This window comes from Mesoplodon densirostris, chromosome 10 (assembly GCF_025265405.1).
Source record: "Mesoplodon densirostris isolate mMesDen1 chromosome 10, mMesDen1 primary haplotype, whole genome shotgun sequence".
NCBI lineage: Eukaryota > Metazoa > Chordata > Mammalia > Artiodactyla > Ziphiidae > Mesoplodon > Mesoplodon densirostris.
In genome coordinates, this window is record NC_082670.1 from 91,083,361 (window position 1) to 91,094,299 (window position 10,939).

At 46.2% G+C, this 10,939-nt stretch overlaps 1 protein-coding gene across 5 annotated transcripts in view; it reads right to left on the reverse strand.

Moving 5' to 3' along the window:
* The window catches only part of FOXP1 (forkhead box P1), a 602,050-nt gene extending 595,685 nt beyond the window's left edge, over positions 1-6,365 (reverse strand). For 3 of the 5 annotated variants that reach the window (XM_060111624.1, XM_060111623.1, XM_060111622.1), the window contains exons 1-2: positions 6,241-6,365; positions 4,166-4,311 (exon numbers count right to left, since the gene is read on the reverse strand). The gene's annotated coding sequence lies outside the window, so the exon portion shown is untranslated. The remainder of the gene's footprint in view (positions 1-4,165; positions 4,312-6,240) is intronic. The other 2 variants (XM_060111621.1, XM_060111619.1) reach the window with 1 other exon arrangement.
* Positions 6,366-10,939: the final 4,574 nt, after the last annotated feature.

Sequence of the window (10,939 nt, forward strand, 5' to 3'; positions counted from 1 at the left end):
ACAACATTTATTTTTAGGTTGGCAGCACAAGCCAAATCTGCTTAATTTCCATTAACCACATCATCACATGCACATCAAAATAAACTATGTGGGTCCCAGGGGGAAAAAAAAAACAAGTGTCATGCATAAGATACCCCATATTTGGTCAGGTTTCCCTGTTTCAGGAATTTGTCTCATCTCATGGCCCTCTGACGTTCTAGCTTTCGGAACCTCTACCCTTAATTCAGCCAAGCACCAAGGAAGAGAAAGATTTTAAAAAATCAGTTTAAGATGGTTCCTTGGACGGCACACGTATGGCAAAGTGACTCACAGACCAGTGTAACAAGGCACAGGGAAGATCGTTTAGAAATCACACCAGCCCAACTTACTTGGCTTGCTGGCTTGATTAACACACTCAGTGTTTGATCACCTGGTGGGATTACTACCATCAACTAAAGAAAAAAAAAAAAAAATCCCCTACAAATAGTAAAAGTCCATGTTGGCTGGTGTATAAAGTTCACCTGTCTATTCAGATGACTCTCTTAAGGTTCTTTTCTTTAGAAGACAAACCCCTACTTGCTGGAGACCTTTATATACTCTAGGTCCAAAAAAACATACTTAAAAAAAAAGAACAATACTGCTGGCTTAGCAAAAATGACATTTACTGTGACAGAATTCTATAAAAGGAGTATGACACCTAACAGGATAAGAAAGGAAAAGAAAAAGCCCCAAGCAAAAAAATTTCTTTGAGAAACAAAAATACCACCTGTGCAAATCTAGCTATGCTCTGGAAGCCCCTTTTCAGCCATAGAGAACCAGCTCCTGCTCGGTGCCTTGAAGTTGCAATTAAATTGTAGTAATTTAAGATTATCGGGAGAGCAAAGGGCAGTAGGAGCTCTTTGGAGGGCTTGCCTCCCCACTTAATGCTCTTCAGTCAGGGGTTAAATGAGTTTCTTTAATGTAAGTACCTTAAAGTAACTGAATCATAAACAAAATTTATACTATTTTCTGACAGCCTGCAATCTATTTAAATTTTATTAATGGGTACCTAAGATTATTTTTAAAAGACAGAATCCTTGCAATGCCCAGTAAATATTCTTGGCATCCCCACCGAAAAGTAATCGGTACTTCATAATACCTAAATTGAACACACACGCGTTTGCAGGATGCAGACTCTTTACAAGATAACATTTCAAAAGTGAGTTTGCATCTTAAGTAAAACCTGAAAACCAAATCAACAGCACAATAAGATTGGCTGCAAAGAGGAAGCTGGGTTCAACATAAGTTGTCACATCGGCTCTATACTCCCTTCTCTTCCTTTATGTTGGCATTGGACATGAGGGGTATATATATATTTGTTGAGGAAATATCACAATTCTTCTGTTAATTTAAACAACTGCTGAGAACAGACCTATCCTTCAGTAGAGCCTCCGAATGCAAAGGCCGGGGCTAGAGTCTTAAGAGAAGCAAGGAAGCAAGGAAAAACTTAGTAACAGAAAACCATGCCCAGGCTCAACATTAACCCAGTTAACTTTTGTTATTGTTGGTACAAATGATTTAACTAGAAAGTATTTACAGCTTTTTAAAAAACATTACATATTGCAGAAAATTGCCTAATAGCATCCATGTGTATGTTTAACTCACATTGTTTAATGATACAATAAAAGGTATATCCAATAAAAGCTACAGACTTTGAAACATGTTGGGCACTCTGGTTATGAAACTCTGACTTAAAAAAAACACAAAGTGCTTACTATGTGATTGACATTTGTTCGTTACAAATGCAATCCTTCAATGACAATTATTTTTATTCTTCTCTGTGTTTAGTTGTCCTTTTTCCTACTTTGTTCTAACTTAATTTGAAATGACATTTAATTTGGGGATAGTTTATAGCTTAAAAAAAAAGTGTTACACAGTTTATACTCCAGCATTTAAATATAAACACAAAATCTTTCACAGGTCTCCAGCAATACAACCCCCTTAATTTGAGGCAGTTAATTTGAAAAGCTGATGTTTCTTTCATTATACTTTGATAAACCTATGAAAACAAAATGCTAAAGTAATTACTGTTACTACTCCCTTTAAAAATGTAAAGCAGTTAAATTTTCCTAGACAACAAGCAAGGACAAGTTACAGAGAACTTGAATAAAAGTAGCAACGTGGTCATGCTGAATGTCAATCTAAAAAAAGAGGTTATGTCTAATCTGGAGAATGCTCCCTCTCGCCTTTTTAAATTCCAAGAGTGGGCTGACACAAAACTTCATCACCAGGGATTTTTTTTTTTTTTTTTTAAGCTTCACATCAGATTTCAACCCTCACATACAAAACCTTGGCTTCCCTGACAAGGCAGATCTTCTAAACTTGATGTGAGAAAACGTTATCTAACTCTAGTGTAGGAGTCTAATGTTGGTAAAAAAGAATTCCACTGCACAGTTCTGGGTAGCAAGACAACCTCCAGAAGACTTATTATCCTTTTAATGCCCTTTTGGGTACATTCTCTTCATAAATAAGAATGCATTATAAAAATAACTTGTTTAGCTACTCAGCATCTATAAGGAACTCGAATGCTGCCTGGAGAGGGGCTGAATATTTCCTTCCAAGCAAGCCTCTGCTTGCACAACAAAGATCAGCATTTGCAATGGTCCATTTCTGCATTAGTGGATATATAGCTTTGCTGCTTGATCGAATAGTCCAGGGTTCTCCGTGTAGAGCTCCTGACAACAACCCAGCAGCAGTTCTGTTTGATCTCTCCTGCTTCCTTAATTTGGGTTGTCAAGGTTCAGCAGTTGGAGGCTGTTTACTTTACTTTTCCAAAAAAAAAAAAAAAAAAAAAAAAAACCTGATTTTTTTTTTCTCCCTCTCATACAATGACTAATCCAAAGACTAAGGGGGGGTGAAGTGGGGTGCAGCCAGTGACAAGATGTTAAACCTTTTTTCCCCCCTTTGCATTGAGATTTTAGCTGACACCGTTTGAATGGAACTAGTTGAGTTCCTTTTAATATTTTTAATACTCTTTGATTATGAGACCTTTCAGAGATGCAAAAGACTCATTCCTGACCTCTGAAACTGTGAGCCCAATTTTCTTTTCCTGGCCTTAAAGAGATGGGTATTTTCACTTTGAGAATCAAAACTCTAGTGGAATTCTCAAAAAGATTCAACACATTTCTCTCTGGAATCAAAAATAATAGGAACTCCTGTGTCTCAATTATACAGGATAACCCTTGGTAGGAAACACCTGAACTCTTAACGTTTCTCTTCAAATTCTAGTTAAGACATCCCTCCCTAAATTGATTCTCACTGTGGAAAAAACGAGGGGAAGGGAGATGAAAGATAGAAATTTGGAAATATTCTTCAATGTATTTTCAGCAGGAGAAAAATTTCTTAACTATCCCTCAGGTTTTCTCAACTCAGCTATTGTGCCAGCCCTAAATCCTGAAGCCTACGGACAACCAAAGGTAAAGTGTAGACGGTTTCAATGTGTAGACTCCTTTCAGGGGGAATACAGAATGGCCCTCCAACATTCCTGTCTAAAGAGCAGTAACAAAAAGGGAAACTCGAACTTGGAAAATACCTGTGACCGGACATGAGCAACACCAGCCCCTCATAAACGGGCTGGAAAAGCTCAAATGCAACCAAATGAAATGTTTATATTAATTCCATTATTCCGCCCAAGCCTCACAGCTGAGGGCTGGGGGGTAGGGGGCGGGGCTCAGAGGAAGAAAATAAGTTTCATTTCGGGTTTTCTGGTCCAGCAAAAGGAAAAGGAATTAAGACGAACGTGTAGGATGAGCCCAGACTAAATCAATACACTTTGTAATCAGCCCGGCAAGGGTATTTGGACACAATGACTTGGAAATAATTAACAGTTAAAAAGGGGTGGGGGGGAGTGGGGTGAGAAGGGGAGCGAGGGATGTCATCGTATTTTATCAGAGCACTTTACACTCCGTGCTAAACTTTGATCTCCAGATTTTCGGATTTCGGAAAGAAAAGAGGAAAAAAGGAGAAAGTCCAGTATTTCAAAGCACCTACCGGCTTGAGGATGGGCACATTTCCTGGCTCCGGCGCCAGATCGCTGCGCTCGCGCCACCCATGCTGGGGCTTTGGGCGCAGAGAGCCCCCGGGTACAGCCCGAAGCTCTAGGGTGTCACCGGCCCTTGCGCCCCCGCCCGCGGCCGCCTCGACTTACCCGCGGAGTCCGGGGAGGGAGTGGGAGTGCCGCCTTCACGCCCGCGGAGGAGGCGCCGGCAGCACCATGGTCCCCGGCGCCGCAGCCGCTGCCCCTTGCCCGCTTGGCTCGCCGCGCGCTATCCTCTTCTTGCAAACTTTCGGATTCTGCGGTCGACAAGAAACCGGGGCGACCCTCAGCAAATCTTCCCGGTGCAGGTTGGGGGGAACTGAGTGGGGCGGGATAAATGAGTAGCCTGGGGGGCCAAGACCGAGAGGGCGGCGGGCTCGAAGGACCCGCGAGCGCGCGTGGAGGGAAGAGAGGATGTGGCCCAGGGATTCCCTGCAAGGATCCCGAGACCGGGAAATCGGCCCGAGCCGAAGTCTCAGCACCTTCCCCGGGATCTTACAAAGTTGCAACAACAAAAAAGGAGGTGGGGGGGAGGAAAGGGGGAGGGGTGGAATAGGGATACGATCGCAGGCGCAAGGTTTGGAGTTACAACTGTTTATTTAGTCCTTATTCTCACAGGGGGCGGGAGCTGCGCCGCAATCGGGGGTGGGGGGGGCGGGTTGCAGGCAGCGATTTGGAAGCAAACACTTGGGAGGGGGGCCTGAGACTTTGTTTCTGGGCGCGAAGCTCCCCGGCGCCCGCGTGTGTCACCGCCAGTCTCCGGGGACCGAGGCGGAGCTCACAACAGGTGGGGAGGGGGACTAGCCGAGGGCCAAAAAGAAGAAGGAATCAAAGTTTCAGAGCGCGGCCGTATCTGGGGAGGAGGGGGGCGGGAGGCGGAGGCGAGGGGAGGCGGAGGCAGCGAATGACCGCGACCCCGCGGCAACTGGCAAACTCCTCCGGCTCCCGGCGCCGCCACCGCGGTCCCCACCCGAAGCGCACACCCGCCCGGCTCGCCGGCTGGCTCAGCTGAATCCTCTCTGCGGGGCAGGAATGGAGCGCTGGGAGCCCGGGAGGAAAGCGGCGCGCAGCAGAGGAACGGAGAGCCATCGGTAGCCGGGACAGGGCCGAAGGGTCTCGGCGACTCACGCACTTCTCAGGACATATCGGGACTTGGGAAATCCCCCGTTCCCCAGGCTTAAGAGGGACGTATACCCCGAAAGTACGTGTGATGCAGCGGAGAGGAATCCGGGCGCGGCGACTCCCCGCAGCGCACCCTGCTCCCACTCCCACCCGCCGAGCTGGCCACGGCGGCCTCGGATCCCTCGCGGGGAGGCTAGGTTCGCCAGGCCGAGCGCGCGAGGGGGTACGTGTCTAGCTGGAGGTGCGCGGGTGTGTGTGTGAGTTTTCTGGGCTCCGGGGTGCGGCACAGGAGTGCCCCCGCCGCCGAGTTCGGGGCACGGCGTGCGTGGCACCGGAGACGTCCCCAGCCGCGGGGCCTAGGGCGCAGACGTTCCCAGTCATTCCGCTGAGGCCCGCGGAGCAGCCCCGGGGCACCGAGGGGGAAAACACTCGTGGAGAGCGAAGGGAAAAAGTTTGCTCCAAGTCCAAACTTTGGGCTCCAGAGGCACCCGGCGCGCGCCCCCTCCCGCCGCAGACCTGACCCCGGGCCCCGCGCCCCGCGCCCCGCGCCCGCCCGGCTTCTGGGCAGGCACCCCGACGCCGGACACCGAAAGTTGCGCCAGGCGGCCTGGGATTCTCGATTCCTCTCCCCGCTGCAACCGTGAAGAGCGCAGAGCGACGCGTGAAGGGGCTGAGGTGAAGGAGAGATCGCCTCCTCGCCGCTGCAGCCGCCGCAACCCCCCCCCACTCCATTTGACTTATGGAAATGCACCCAAGAGTGCGGGCGCCGCCGGAGTCCCCTCCACCGCCCCCCGCGCCAGTCCGCAACCCCCAGCCACCCGGGAGCCCGGGCCCCGACCCGGGGGAGAGAGAGGCTGCCTCTGGGGAGGGCTGGGGGAGATGCACGTGGAGCCGGGAGATGGGAAGAAGTTTTTTTTTCCCTTTTTTCTTTCTTTCTTTTTCTTTTCTTTTTTTTTCTTTTCTTTTTTTTTTTTTTTTTTGTTGTTGTTGTTTAAAGTGGTCGGAAACAAGGCAGGAGGCGGCTTGGGAAAAAGTGGAGCAGAAATGGAAAAATACAAACTCACCCGCTGCAAATGGTCTCTCGGTGCAAACTAAGGTGTTTTCGGGCCTTTCCCCGCGCGCGCCCACTCCCGCCCGCGCGCGCACCCCCGCGCACACACTCACTCGCGCATACACGCGCGCACACACACGCACTCCCGGGCGAGGGCCGGGCTGCCGCGAGTACAGCATGCAACCGCCACACAATAAATAACAATAGATTCCTCCGCTCCGGACTAGCTTTCCGGAGCCCAGCCAGCGCCAGCGGCGGCGGCGGCGGCAGAGGCGCGGACGACGTCGGGCCGGGGGCGCTACCCCTCCCGCCCCCTGGGCTGCGGCCGGGGCCCCTTCTCCATCTTACGCACCCCCAAGCCACCTCCGGAGCGCGAGCCGGCTCGCCCCGCTTCCCCGAGCCACTCGGGCGCTGGCACCCACCCCCCTCCCCCGGCCTCCCGGAACAAATAAATAAATAAGGCGCGCGAGAGGCCAACACGTCGCGGAGGGAGATGTTGTTATTTTTTGCTGTTGTGCGTCCCTGACGTCACATCCACCTGCTGGGTAAACAACAAGGCTCGCAGCAAAAAAAAAAAAAAGAAAAAAGAAAAAAGAAAAAAAAATCGCAGTTGCCAAGGGGGTGGGGCGGGGACTGGGGGCAAGGGGAACAGGGAGGTGGGAGTGAGGGGTGTACAGGCTAGATGGGGACGAGGAGAAGGAGGCAGAGTCCCGCAGACCAGAGAGAGGAAGGCAACGCCAGAGCAGTCCCTGGCAGAAGAGGGATCAGGCAAGAAAGACCTGGAAAATGAGGGGCATGGGGGAGGGAGATTCCTCAGAAGATGGGGAAAGGGGCGCCCATTCAGACACCGGAAAAAAACGAGAGGGAGAGTGTTAACAACTAGGGACGAAGATGGGAATGCGATGGCTATTTGCTTGGTTTCTGAGCTAAAAATACAGAAGGAAGGGGAGAGGAAAGACAAGCATGTGAGTTTCCTCCAGTTAAAAGTGAAAGTGTTTTGCCATCAGTGACAGTTGAAGGAGGGGGAGGTAGGGTGGTGTTTTCAACCCCCTTTCTCGTTCTCTCCCGTCCTCCCTCGGTCTCTCCTCTTTCTTTCTGCACTTTGTCCAATGAAAGAAGGCGAGTTCGGGAGGTGAAAGTTCAACAGAAGGACAAACCCCTGTTTGCAAGAAATAGAAACCCGCCAGTGAGGGGTTTTTTTTTCCCCCTGTATTTCTGAATCAGGAGAGTGTAATGTGGGACGCTTCCCCCCACTTCCTTGTCAGAGTCACTGCAGGAATGTGTAGTTAGATCCACTTTAGGCGAAAGTGGCTGCGTCGGGAGCTGTGTTCTTGCCATGGTTTCTCTTAGGAAAACGCCCAGGGGGCTAGCATGTCAATCAGTTGTTTAACACAAAATACCTGCTCTCCCAGAGATCAGTCACATGCAAAAAGCTTTGTCCAATTCTTTGAAAAGGTGACTTTTTTTTTTCTTTTTGCTGCTTTGAAGTTCGGTGGAATTTAGAAATTTGAAGGAGTGAATTAGGAGCCTGAATGAAATGTTTTTGGAATATACATATACATGTATAAAACAAGAGACACGCATTTCTTTCACTATTATCAACACAAATAGAGGAGGAATAAGCCTTTCTGTTTCCAAGGTGTGACTTAGAAAGATATAGGGCTCTAGGGCTTGTTGTTGTTAACAGAAATAATTTTTTTTCAGACCCATCACCCCAACCTCCCAGCATTTCCAGTTACTGGCTAGGTGGTGTACCAGGGCAACTCTTTATGAGAATTGAAAGCCACTCCTGTGGATTCCTACGAAGTACTTGGAGAGAGGGAGACAACGGAAGGGGGTGGCGATGGGAGGGGGACACTAGTACTGTCCCCTTGGTCTTGAGACCAGTGCAGTTGTAGATAATCAATATCCTGAAAAAGTTATTACAAATTCTTCTGGATAATGTCTTTATACAAATATTTTTAAACATTCATTTACAGAAGAATTCTAACTCTCAAGTTCAATAATAGCATAAGACTACCACTTTAAAATTCTGTTTTGCAAGTAAAAAAAAAAAATTCACTCATGCTACTGAATAAAGCCAGAGACAGGGAGACTGCGCTAAGGTAATTACAACATAGTAGAATTCATGTAAATGCATGCTGTGTAAGATTCCAGGCTATCCAGGCAAAACCATCCATCAGATCATTTAGACTAGAATCCACATAAAGAAAATGCATTTTACTTCCTGTAGCACTTCCTAGCTTCCTAGAGGCTAAGGTTGTGTTGTCTTTGATTCAAGATGTTAATTAAGACATGACACACCTACTATGTTCTAGACCATACAGTAGGCACTGAGGGATACAGAAAGAAAATTCCTGCCCTTGAGAAGCTCGCTGGCTACAGCTGTCAGTAATAACATCTAATATTTATTGAATGCTTACCATGAACTAGACAATGATGTAGAAGCTTTATGGCAACTCAGTTAATACTCCCAACAACCCTTTAACATCCCTGGCAATTCCATATGCTGAATTCACATGGAATTAAATTGAAATCTACAAAGTAGCCAGTCTATGGGGTGCCGGGGGGGTTGTTGTTTTTCATTTCTACCATGTTTAAGCCAGATATAACATGTTATGGTATATGTCGCATTGCAGAATTATAACTCAGGGGAATAGCAATTTATTTCAACGTGACAAATTTATGCATCGTCTGTAAAGAACAATTCATGCTTTGATCTGGCTTTTCAGATCGAACAGTGAGTTTTTAAAAAATTATTAGTATTGCCATGCTAAAAAGATCTTTAGATTGCCACTCATCTTATCCTGCATTTTAACTGCCTTAAATTCTACATTCACTTGAAAGCGGGGGGGGGGGGACCAAAATCAGATTGGCAACAAGTTTTGCAGACAAAAGGAAATCCTGGTTGTAAATCCCATGATATATTGTACCCAATTTTGTACATAATACTGTCTAATGTGCCGCCTTATTAAAGAATTCCATGTCCACTTGGTTTACATTAGAGGGAAACTTAACTGCAGTTTAACATATAGTTCATTTTCAACACTGTCATGTTACATTCATAGGGACCACATTTTCATTTCTTTATCAGTAATCAACTGGAAGTTTCTTTTTGTTAAATTAAAGCAAGAAGGGTTTTTAAATAAAGGGCATGGGGGTAGGACGCCACCTTTTGGTGGTAAAACAAATAGAAGTCCCTTTTTTAAACACAGGCTCCTGACATAATTTCATTTTTAATTACACCAAGGCAAAGGTGCTTGTCCCCATTTCGTTATAGTTTAAGTAATAGGAAAAAACTGTAAATTCAAAATTAGCAAACTATAGTTAATTGCGGCCAAAATTTCCCCAAAGGTATCAGAACATTTGAGTGCCCTGTCACATACTATTAATTATATGTAACACCAACTTTGTTCTGCAAATACTGTGTCAGTGAACATATGCACATCTTGGGGGGACAGAAAGTGGAGTGGACATTTGCCACTTAATGAGATACCTGAATCTCTTATAAGTTTAAACAGAAACTTTAAAATCACTTAATTCAGTGTTTCTTTAACTACAGTTACCATCTTCCTAATTTTCACCATATCTACGTAACATAATAGTTCTTGAAAAATTAATATACTGCACTCATTGCAATACAGTTATTATGGTAATTGTACTAAATATTTTCCTGTAAAGCGCCCACTTTTATTTTTCTGTTACTACATTACATGGGAAATCATATCACCTTCCATAAATTAAAAACAATCACAGTAAAAACAAAGTTACTGATTTTTCTTTGTTAGAAAGAAAGAGTGGCTGAAAAACTAAAGTTAAAAATTAAAAACTTTTTTAAAAAGGAAGAGGGGCAAATCCTGAAAAGTGTTAATGACATGTAGGTCAACAGAAAATTGTTTTATGTGTGTTGTTTTTGTTGTTGTTGTTTGAACAGCCACAAGGATAGAAAATGACTGCAAAGCGAGTCTAGTTCTCAATATGTAATTCAATGTTATCTAATGCCATCCCAGTAGCAAGACTCCTACACTCTGAGAAACAGGCAAGACCAAGTATGTATATCAAATTACAGATTAGCAAGCTGAGGCCCAGGGAGGTTAAATTGCCCTCCAAGGCCAAATAATTAGTTAGTGGCTAGACAAGGATTAGAATTCAGGTGTCCTGACTCAGCACCATTATGTATTTCCATCTCACACTCTCCACTTCACCAAAGTGATGTGCCACCCCTCCTCAGAAATTATTCGGCCTGCCTAGTTTCTCAGAAACAGCCAACCCACATATCCCTTTATAGACAGAAGAGAAGCTGAGGCCACAGAGGGTAAAGATCAAGGTCCACCCCCTACTCACCCTCTCCTCTCCCCCAGGTGTGGCAGACATCCAGGTGTGGATAAAGACAGTGAAGAAAGGAGGAAAGGGTTAGCAGGAGAGAAGGGGAGGAGAAGAGAAGAGTGGGGGGAAGGGAGAGGTTAGGAAAAGTGGTCAGAATTCTCTAAACGGAAGCTTCTACCCCTAAGTTTCCTTCCTAGAAGAGAAAAATGGCTAATGAAAAATCACGTGTCTCACAGTAAGTGGCAAGAGGAGTGTGTCCTCTGTGTTGTGATGTGACGATATGCCCACAGCAGAAAACAACAGAGGCTCCCCTGTTGCAAAGTATGGTCAGCGCTCGGTAACCACTGGTTCTGCATCCATGGATTCAACCCACTGTTTAGGCTATT